Here is a 10,759-nt window from a genome sequence, read left to right on the forward strand (position 1 = left end):
AGCCTAGAAATAAGGTGCACACAACAAATGAATGGCTTTTTCAGTCTTAGCAGCGAGGACTCTGTATTACCTGTGACTGGCAATTATTCCTTCTCCTATGCAACTGGGGGATAGTAAAATGGGACTGTCTTTGTAATGGAAAAGCTTTCACCCCACATAGGTACTCAACAGGAGTGCCCCAAAGAGGAGAGGTGTTAAGAAATTTGCTCCCCGTTTCTAGTGTACTCAGAGGAGGAGGTGTTCCCAGCTGGCCAGCCAGAATCTTTAGCCGGGTTCTGGGAAGATTAATCTGATGATAGTTTCATAGAATCATACTAGATTAGGGTTGGAAGAGACCTCAGGAGGTCATCTAGTCCAATCCCCTGCTCAAAGCAGGACCAACCCCAACTAAATCATCCCAGTCAGGGCTTTGTCAAGCCGGGCCTCAAAAACCTCTAAGGATGGAGATTCCACCACCTCCCTAGGGAACCCATTCCAGTGCTTCACCACCCTCCTAGTGAAATAGTGTTTCCTAATATCCAACCTAGACTTCCCACACTGCAACTTGAGACAATTACTCCTTGTTCTGTCATCTGCCACCACTGAGAACAGCCGAGCTCCATCCTCCTTGGAACCTCCCTTCAGGTAGGCTGCTATCAAATCCCCCCTCACTCTTCTCTTCTGCAGACTAAATAAGCCCAGTTCCCTCAGCCTCTCCTCGTAAGTCATGTGCCCCAGACCCCTAATCATTTTTGTTGCCCTCTGCTGGATTCTCTCCAATTTGTCCCCATCCTTTCTGTAGTGGGGGGCCCAAAACTGGACGCAATACTCCATATGAGGCCTCACCAATGCCGAATAGAGGGAAACGATCATGTCCCTTGATCTGCTGGCAATGCTCCTACAAATACAGCCCAATATGCCATTGGACTTCTTGGCAACAAGGGCCCACTGCTGACTCATATCCAGCTTCTCGTCCACTGTAACCCCCATGTCCTTTTCTGCAGAACTGCTGCTTAGCCAGTAGGTCCCTAGTCTGTAGCGGTGCATGGGATTCTTCTGTCCTAAGTGCAGGACTCTGCACTAGTCCTTGTTGAATCTCATCAGATTTCTTTTGGCCCAATCCTCCAATTTGTCTAGGTCACTCTGTATCCTATTCCTATCCTCCAGCGTACTTACCTCTCCCCCCAGCTTAGTGTCATCCGCAAACTTGCTGAGGGTGCAGTCTATCCTGACCAAGCAATGGACAATGTGGGCTGTCAAAGTTTGATTATGACTTTGCTGCAATAACGAGGCACACCTTTCTGACAGCACATGTAATGAACCAGTGAAACAGCTCCCCGAGGGACACACTGGAGTCTCGGTTGCTTGTAGCCTTGCGCTTGAGACCGAATGTCTTGTTCTAAATGATCCGCTCCCACTCAAACAGGAGTGAGGGCTTTGCTGCAGAGATTGCTGGGAGGGCTCTCCGGCCTGTGTGATGCAGGAGGTCAGACTGAATAAGAGTCCCTTCTGGCCTCTCTCTCTATGAAGCCATGAATCTAAGCCACCCTGAACACAGGAACATTGCAAGGTGAGGTCAGACGGAACCAAGGGGGAGCACCTCGTTCAATTGTCTCACGAACCCCGGCCTAATGCTGGAGACCATGGCAAAGAGACACAGCAATGCCGTCCCTGATAACGTCCCCTGGGGAACTGGTGCCTTGACTCCTTTCTGCCTATTCCCGTCTCACTCTTGCACATGGCTAGGGTCTCCCTGCAGCCTCTCTGGCGTAAATCACCCTTCCAGCTCTTCACTGCGGACTGGATCAAGGTGCCCTGAATTGTGAGGCGGGGCGCCATGCTCCAGGACGAATCCTGCTGGCTTCAATGGGGTGACCCATGGAGGAAGATCATTATGGACTTTTAAGGTCAGGCTTGACAAAGCCCTGGCCAGGATGATTTAGTTGGGAATTGGTCCTGCTTTGAGCAGGGGGTTGGACTAGATGACCTCCTGAGGTCCCTTCCAACCCTGATATTCTTTGATTCTATGACTCATGGAGCAAGGATGGTAGAATCCGGCCCGATTTCTGGCCTTGTCTGCCAGTCGCCCTTGGTAATTGTTGATGTTGGCTGAGCACCCTCTGTCTTTGCGGCACTGGGTGTCTGCGTTCCAGGCATGGTCTCACCGGAAGGGCCACACAAGCCGGACTCTCCGACGCGATGCGTATGCAGCCTGAACTGGTACACGGTTGGGAGCGTGCGTAGCAGTATGAAGGCCCCAGTAAGAGTCTTAGGGCCAGGTCACAGTCCAGCCCTCTGTGAGGTGGTGAGCCCCCTCACGTGCCACTGAAGCTGATGGAGAGGGGGGCTCTCACCTTGCACAGCAGGACCGCCTGTGTCTGTCTTTCTGGGTGTGTGCCCGCGTGTATGGTGGGGGTCTCTGCGTGTTTCTGTCTCTGGTGCTCCATCCGTCTGGCTGTGCACACGCATCCGTGTGTGTTTCTCTCTCCCTGGCTCTGTGTCTGTGTGTCTGTCCGTGTCTCTCTCAGGGTACGTCTACATGGCAGCTGGGAGCGTGCTTCCCGGCCTGGGTAGAAGGACCCGCACTCGCTTTGCTTGAGCTAGCGTGCTAAAAACAGAGTGTGGTCACGGCGGCACCCCCAGCAGCACGGGCTAGCCAGCGGGGTGCTAGCCTGCCCAATCTCTAGCGTACGTACGCGGGTGCCTACCTCCAGCTGCAGAGCCGCTGTGCAGACAAACCCTCTGCGTGAGTAGGTGCCCGCACACCTCTGTGCATTTCTGTGCATGTGTCTCTGTTTGTGTCCCTCTCTTTGCCTCAGTGTCTCTCTCTGTCACTGTAGATGCATGTCTGTCTGTCTGTCCATTATTCTTCATTTTCTCCCATTAGCATTTCCCCGGTGCTGTCTTTTTGTTTTGTCCCTTTTTCTCATTATAAATTTACATCCCGGCTCCGGCATGCTCTGGAAATGAAATGTGAATTTGATAAAGGAGCCCTGGCTCTCGCTCCCAGCCGCGGACTGAAAGCCCGAACCCCTTGGAGAACAGCAGGGTTTGGGGTTTTTTTTTCATGGGGGGGGGTGGGGAAATTGATTTGCTTCCATCGCGCTGGCACTGAATGAAATCCTTCCAGCAATTACCGGGAGATAATGGCCTGAAATTAAGCAGACCTATCTCGCTTTCTAACTATAGGCTTGGTGGTTTTGTGTGTGTGTGTGGTTTTTTTTAACATTGAATACAGAGTGAATAACAATCAGCAAGGCATTAGGTATTCAGACCCGTGCTACCTGGGACATTAAAGCACATATACATGGCAAGGTTATTATTATTGTTTATTGTTAACTGTGTGCCATCAGGGTGCACAGTACAGCATGCAAATAGAGACAGAGACAATGGGTCTGTCCCAATGAGTTTGCAATCTGAAGACGGCACAAGAGTTCAGACACATGTGGGACATGCTGGATGAAGGAGAGCTACGCTTGAAGCAGTAACAGGGTGTTTAACAAACTCTGTCTGTCTGCTTGGAAGGGTTCCATTTTTATCTCTCAATGTCCGTAACCGTTGATTTCATCACACAGACTCAAGCTGATGAAAACATATTTCCATTGATAATAATCAAAACGTACAGGTAGGCAAAGTAAGACAAATGCTGCTGGAGAACTGATTAGAGTTTGATTTTAGGATATTGACTTTGTATTTTGACACATGCCGTTGACAATTTGTATTTTAATGGTTATAAAGATTTAATGTTTTGAATCTCAATATCAACTGTCATTAAATAATTCTTGTCTGCCACCCGCAATGTCTGACCCCCCCAACAATTTCCTATCATGGTGAAAGTTTAAATAGATACCATTTTAACAAAAGCTTTAACTCCGTAATTCTGTGCCACTGTGAAAATAAAAATCAATAAAATTAGTCTAAATGCTTAAAAACAGGTTTCAGAGTAGCAGCCGTGTTAGTCTGTACCCACAAAAAGAAAAGGAGGACTTGTGGCACCTTAGAGACTACACTACGAAATTAGGTCGAATTTATAGAAGTTGATTTTGTAGAAAGTGTTTTTATACAGTCGATTGTGTGTGTCCCCACACAAATGCTCTAAGTGCATGTAGTCGGCGGAGTGTGTCCACAGTACTGAGGCAACCATCGACTTCCGGAGCATTGCACTGTGGGTAGCTATCCCACAGTTCCCTCAGTCTCCGCCGCCCATTTGAATTCTGGGTAGAAATCCCAGTGCCTGATGGGGCTAAAACATTGTCGCGGGTGGTTCTGGGTACATATCATCAGGCCCCCCCTTCCCTCCCTCCCTCCATGAAAGCAAGGGCAGACAATCGTTTTGCGCCTTTTTTCTTGAGTTACCTGTGCAGACGCCATACCACGGCAAGCATGGAGCCCGCTCAGCTCACCGTCACCGTACGTCTCCTGGGTGCTGGCAGACGCGGTACTGCATTGCTACACGGCAGCAGTTTATTGCCTTTTGGCAGCAAACAGGGCAGTATGACTGGTAGCCGTCGTCAACGTAGTGCAGGGTGCTCTTTTAACTGACCTCGATGAGGTCAGGGGCGCCTGGGCAAACATGGGAGTGACTCAGCCAGGTCATTTCCCTTTTAAGTTTCGTCTCATGGCGATTCAGTCCAACCGGCAGTGCACTGTCTTTTAATCTGCAGCCGGCAGAAGACGATGGCCAGCAGTCATACGGCACCGTCTTCTGCCGAGCACCCAGGAGATGACGATGGCTAGCAGTCGTACTGCACAGTCTGCTGCCAGCAAGGTGTATAAAGATAGGTGAAGTGGTTCAAAACAAGAAATAGACCAGATTTGTTTTGTATTCATTTTCTCCTTCCTCCCTCCATGAAATCAACGGCCTGCTAAACCCAGTTTTGAGTTCTATCCTTGAGGTTTTGAGTTCTATCCTTCAGGGGGCCATTCTGTTTCTCACAAAGCCATCCTCTTTGTTGATTTTAATTCCCTGTAAGCCAACTCTGTAAGCCATGTCGTCAGTCGCCCCTCCCTCCGTCAGGGCAACGGCAGACAATCGTTCCGCGCCTTTTTTCTGTGCAGACGCCATACCACGGCAAGCATGGAGCCCGCTCAGATCACTTTGGCAATTAGGAGCACATTAAACACCACGCGCATTATCCAGCAGTATTTGCAGCACCAAAACCTGGCAAAGCGAAACCAGGCAAGTAGGCGACGTCAGCGCGGTGACGAGAGTGATGAGGACATGGACACAGACTTCTCTCAAAGCACGGGCCCTGGCAATGTGGGCATCATGGTGCTAATGGGGCAGGTTCACGCGGTGGAACGCTGATTCTGGGCCTGGGAAACAAGCACAGACTGGTGAGACCACATAGTGTTGCAGGTCTGGGACGATTCCCAGTGGCTGCAAAACTTTCGCATGCGTAAGGGCACTTTCATGGAACTTTGTGACTTGCTTTCCACTGCCCTGAAGCACATGAATACCAAGATGAGAGCAGCCCTCACAGTTGAGAAGCGAGTGGCGATAGCCCTGTGGAACCTTGCAATGCCAGACAGCTGCTGGTCAGTTGGGAATCAATTTGGAGTGGGCAAATCTACTGTGGGGGCCGCTGTGATGCAAGTAGCCAATGCAATCAGAGATCTGCTGCTATCAAGGGTAGTGACCCTGGGAAATGTGAAGGTCATAGTGGATGGCTTTGCTGCAATGGGATTCCCTAACTGTGGTGGGGCCATAGACGGAACCCATATCCCTATCTTGGCACCGGAGCACCAAGCCGGCGGGTACATAAACCGCAAGGGGTACTTTTCAATAGTGCTGCAAGCACTGGTGGATCACAAAGGACGTTTCACCAGCATCAACGTGGATGGCCAGGAAAGGTACGTGACGCTCGCATCTTCAAGAACTCTGGTCTGTTTCAAAAGCTGCAGGAAGGGACTTTATTCCCAGATCAGAAAATAACCGTTGGGGATGTTGAAATGCCTATAGTTATCCTTGGGAACCCAGCCTACCCCTTAATGCCATGGCTCATGAAGCCATACACAGGCAACCTGGACAGTAGTCAGGAGCTGTTCAACTACAGGCTGAGCAAGTGCAGAATGGTGGTAGCATGTGCATTTGGATGTTTAAAAGCGCGCTGGTGCAGTTTACTGACTCGGTTAGACCTCAGCGAAACCAATATTCCCACTGTTATTACTGCTTGCTGTGCACTCCACAATATCTGTGAGAGTAAGCGGGAGACGTTTATGGCAGGGTGGGCGGTTGAGGCAAATCGCCTGGCCGCTGGTTACACGCAGCCAGACACCAGGGCGGTTAGAAGAGCACAGACGGGCACGGTGCGCAACAGAGAAGCTTTGAAAACCAGTTTCACGACTGGCCAGGCTACGGTGTGAAAGTTCTGTTTGTTTCTCCTTGATGAAACCCCCCCGCCCCTTGGTTCACTCTACTTCCCTGTAAGCTAACTACCTTCCCCTCCTCCCTTCGATCACTGCTTGCAGAGGCAATAAAGTCATTGTTTATTGTTGCAGAGGCAATAAAGTCATTCGATCACTGCTTGCAGAGGCAATAAAGTCATTCATGCATTCTTTATTAATTCATCACACAAATAGGGGGATAACTGCCCAGGTAGCCCGGGAGGGGTGGTGGAGGAGAGAAGCACCAGGAGGGGTGGTGGAGGAGGGAAGGACAAGGCCACACAGCACTTTAAAAGTTTAAAACTTTAAAACTTACTGAATGCCAGCCTTCTGTTGCTTGGGCAATCCTCTGGGGTGAAGTGGTTGGGTGGCCGGAGGCCCCTCCACTGCGTTCTTGGGTGTCTGGGTGAGGAGGCTATGGAACTTGGAGAGGAGGGCGGTTGGTTACACAGGGGCTGTAGCGGCGGTCTGTGCTCCAGATGTCTTTCTTGCAGCTCAGCCATACGCTGGAGCATATTAGTTTGATCCTCCGGCAGCCTCAGCATTGAATCCTACCTCCTCTCATCATGCTGCCACCACCTTTCAGCTTCAGCCCTCTCTTCAGCCTGCCACTTACTCTCTTCAGCCCGCCACATCTCCTCCCGGTCATTTTGTGCTTTCCTGCACTCTGACATTGTCTGCCTCCACGCATTCGTCTGTGCTCTGTCAGTGTGGGAGGACAGCATGAGCTCAGAGAACATTTCATCGTGAATGTGTTTTTTTCGCCTTCTAATCTTCGCTAGCCTCTGGGAAGGAGAAGATCCTGTGATCCTTGAAACACATGCAGCTGGTGGAGGAAAAAAAGGGACAGTGGTATTTAAAAAGACACATTTTATAGAGCAATGGGTACACTCTTTCACGGTAAACCTTGCTGTTAACATAACATACATAGCACATGTGCTTTTGTTCCAAGGTTGCATTTTGCCTTCCCCCACCACATGGCTAGCACCTCATCCCTCCTCCCTCCCCGTGGCTAATAGCGGGGAACGTTTCTGTTCAGCCACAGGCAAACAGCCCAGCAGAAACAGGCACCTCTGAATGTCCCCTTAAGAAAAGCATCCTATTTCAACCAGGTGACCATGAATGATATCACTCTCCTGAGGATAACACAGAGAGATAAAGAACGGATGTTGTTTGAACGCCAGCAAACATACACTGCAATGCTTTGTTCTACAATGATTCCCGAGTATGTGCTACTGGCCTGGAGTGGTAAAGTGTCCTACCATGGTGGATGGAATAAGGCTGCCCTCCCCAGAAACCTTTTGCAAAGGCTTTGGGAGTACATCCAGGAGAGCCGCAAATGCCAGGGCAAATTAATCATTAAACATGCTTGCTTTTAAACCATGTATAGTATTTTAAAAGGTACACTCACCAGAGGTCCCTTCTCCGCCTGGCAGGTCTGGGAGGCAGCCTTGGGTGGTTTCAGGGTGTACTGGCTCCAGGTCCAGGGTGAGAAACAGTTCCTGGCTGTCAAGAAAACCAGTTTCTCTGCTTGCTTGCTGTGAGCTATCTACAACCTCATCATCATTGTCTTCCTCGCCCCCAAAATCTGCTTCCATGTTGCCTCCATCTCCATTGAAGGAGTCAAACAACACGGCTGGGGTAGTGGTGGCTGAACCCCATAAAATGGCATGCAGCTCATCATAGAAGCGGCATGTTTGGGGCTCTGACCCGGAGCGGCCGTTTGTCTCTCTGGTTTTCTGGTAGGCTTGCCTCAACTCCTTAAGTTTCATGCAGCACTGCTTCAGGTCCCTGTTACGGCCTCTGTCCTTCATGCCCTCGGAGATTTTGACAAATGTTTTGGCATTTCGAAAACTGGAACGGAGTTCTGATAGCACGGATTCCTCTCCCCATACAGCGATCAGATCCCGTACCTCTCGTTCGGTCCATGCTGGAGCTCTTTTGCGATTCTGGGACTTCATCATGGTCACCTCTGCTGATGAGCTCTGCGTGGTCACCTGCAGCTTGCCACGCTGGCCAAACAGGAAATTGAAATTCAAAAGTTCACGGGCCTTTTCCTGTCTACCTGTCCAGTGCATCTGAGTTGAGAATACTGACCAGAGCGGTCACAATGGAGCACTCTGGGGTAGCTCCCGGAGGCCAATACCGTCGAATTGCTTCCACAGTACCCCAAAATTGACCCGGCAAAGCTAATTTCAGCGCTAATCCCCTTGTTGGGGGTGGAGTAAGGAAATTGATTTTAAGAGCCCTTTAAGTTGAAAAAAAGGGCGTCATCGTGTGGACGGGTGCAGGGTTAAATCGATTTAATGCTGCTAAATTTGACCTCAACTCCTAGTGTAGACCAAGGCTAACAAATTTATTTGAGCATAAGCTTTCGTGAGCTACAGCTCACTTCATCGTATGCATTCAGTAGATGAAGTGAGCTGTAGCTCATGAAAGCTTATGCTCAAATAAATTTGTTAGTCTCTAAGGTGCCACAAGTCCTCCTTTTCTTTTTGCTTAAAAACAGACATCAATATTCTCAATTGAAATGATAAAAAAATAAAAATTGAATTCTGTCAAGTCTTCTATCTATCTATCTATCTATCTATCTATCTATCTATCTATCTATCCATCCATCCCCATCCAATTCATCTACCTATCTATCTATCTACCTACCTATCTATCTTCTTACACACCCGTCTAATGTATTGGTCATCTATCTTCCTGTCCTCTCATGTCATTACTAATGAACACATTCTCACAGTGTATAGACATTGTCAAGTTGTCCTGCAGTGACTTGAGGGCAGGGGTTCCAACCTCTGAGCAGACTGGTAGGAAGCAGGGTATGAACCCCAAATTGGCTGTGAGTTCTATCTTAGATTTCACCAATAATCAAGTATAAACTCCTCAAGCTCACCCTGGGGTCACATACAGTCCCCTTAAGTACTCTGATCTGTCTTGTCACCAGGAAATCTTGTCTTCGTGACAGATGGTCCCTTTACACCAAAGATCACAGCAATATTCAGGTTACTGAAAGCCCCAAAGGACCAGTCAGTTACCCCAGGTCAGTTGCACCTCAGATCTCACACCAAAGACAATGCTTGTAGCCAGTCCTATAACAAACTAACTAAAGATTTATTACAGAGGAAAAGAAAAGGAGAGTTATTTACAAGGTTAAAGCATGTAACCATACACAAACAAATGAGTTCAAAAGGTAATAAAAGCTTCTATAATAAGCCAGCTGTAGGTGTCCTTTAGGGCTAACGCAGGCTAAGCACTGGGGATCTTTAGTTTAGGCTTAGCAATCCTTGCCTCTCAGAGTCCAAGCAGCGTAAAAGATACAGCTCCTCTTTGTTAGGGCTTTTGTTCCTTTCCCCCTTCTGCTTCCAGTTGCAAACTCAGCTGTTGGGAGGAATTCAGTTTCATGTCTCCTCTACATTGGGGCTGGGGTGGGAGGGAAGCAATCCACAAAGTCTTTTGTCCTCTGACGTTCCACAATGGTCTATCTGGTGTTGATGGGCCTGCTTTTGTTGGGCAAAAGGGAACAAAAGGGAACACCTCCTGTTCTCTTGTTAATGCTCCTCTCCTGTCTGGTGAGCTACAGTTACAGAGCGAATCTCGCCGTATAACACGGGATACGAGTATTGTATGTGAGATTACTGCAGGCAGCAACTTACAAGCATTTCATAAAGTCTAAACACGAAACACAGTTTGATAACGCTAATACCTGGTTCAGCAACAGTAACGCCCCGGTGAGCCAGACTGGCTCCAGCTAGGCCTCTGTCGGTGTTCAGTTGAGATCTACAGGCTGTGACAGGAGCTGGCACTGGTTTGCCAGCAACTCAAGCGCACCGGGGTCTTTCTGACCTCATTGGCTCACTGTTGGACCTCATGGGTCCCTAGAAGGAATCTGAAGGCGGCAGCTTGGCGTAGGAGGGCAGGGAAGGAATCCCTTGAGTAAGGAAGGGGTGAAGCTGAGCCTGAGGGAAGGATAAATAGATCTGTATAAGCAGCAGGAGTTCCCACACCCACTGCATAAACTTACCCCCTCATCCTGGGGTCTGGTTGTATGGTAACTGAGATAACGACAACATTAACTGATGGATTTTAAAGGCAGAAGAGACCATTATAATCATGTAGTCTGACCTCCTCTGTGACACTGAGATCCTTCCCCAGTAATGTCTGCCCAACCCATCATCTGTGGTTGAGCTATGGGACATCTTTTAGCCAGTCATCTGCCTTCAAGTGACAGAGAATCTAACATATCCCTGGCTACATTGCTCCCCTGCTTAATTAGTTGCAATGTTAAAAATTTGCACCTTGTTTCTATTCTGAATTTGTCTAGCTTCCGCTGCCAGCCGTTGAATCTCATGATGCCCTTTTTGCTAGATTAAAGAGCTGTCTTCTATCA

At 48.9% G+C, this 10,759-nt stretch overlaps 1 long non-coding RNA gene across 1 annotated transcript; it reads left to right on the forward strand.

Moving 5' to 3' along the window:
- The first annotated feature begins 4,958 nt into the window (after positions 1-4,958).
- Positions 4,959-8,622, forward strand: LOC122465845. The gene is made up of 2 exons (XR_006290945.1): positions 4,959-5,013; positions 8,440-8,622. It is a non-coding gene; the product is annotated as an uncharacterized LOC122465845 (long non-coding RNA).
- The last annotated feature ends 2,137 nt before the right edge of the window (positions 8,623-10,759 follow it).

This window comes from Chelonia mydas, chromosome 5, assembly GCF_015237465.2.
Source record: "Chelonia mydas isolate rCheMyd1 chromosome 5, rCheMyd1.pri.v2, whole genome shotgun sequence".
NCBI classification, from domain to species: Eukaryota; Metazoa; Chordata; order Testudines; family Cheloniidae; genus Chelonia; species Chelonia mydas.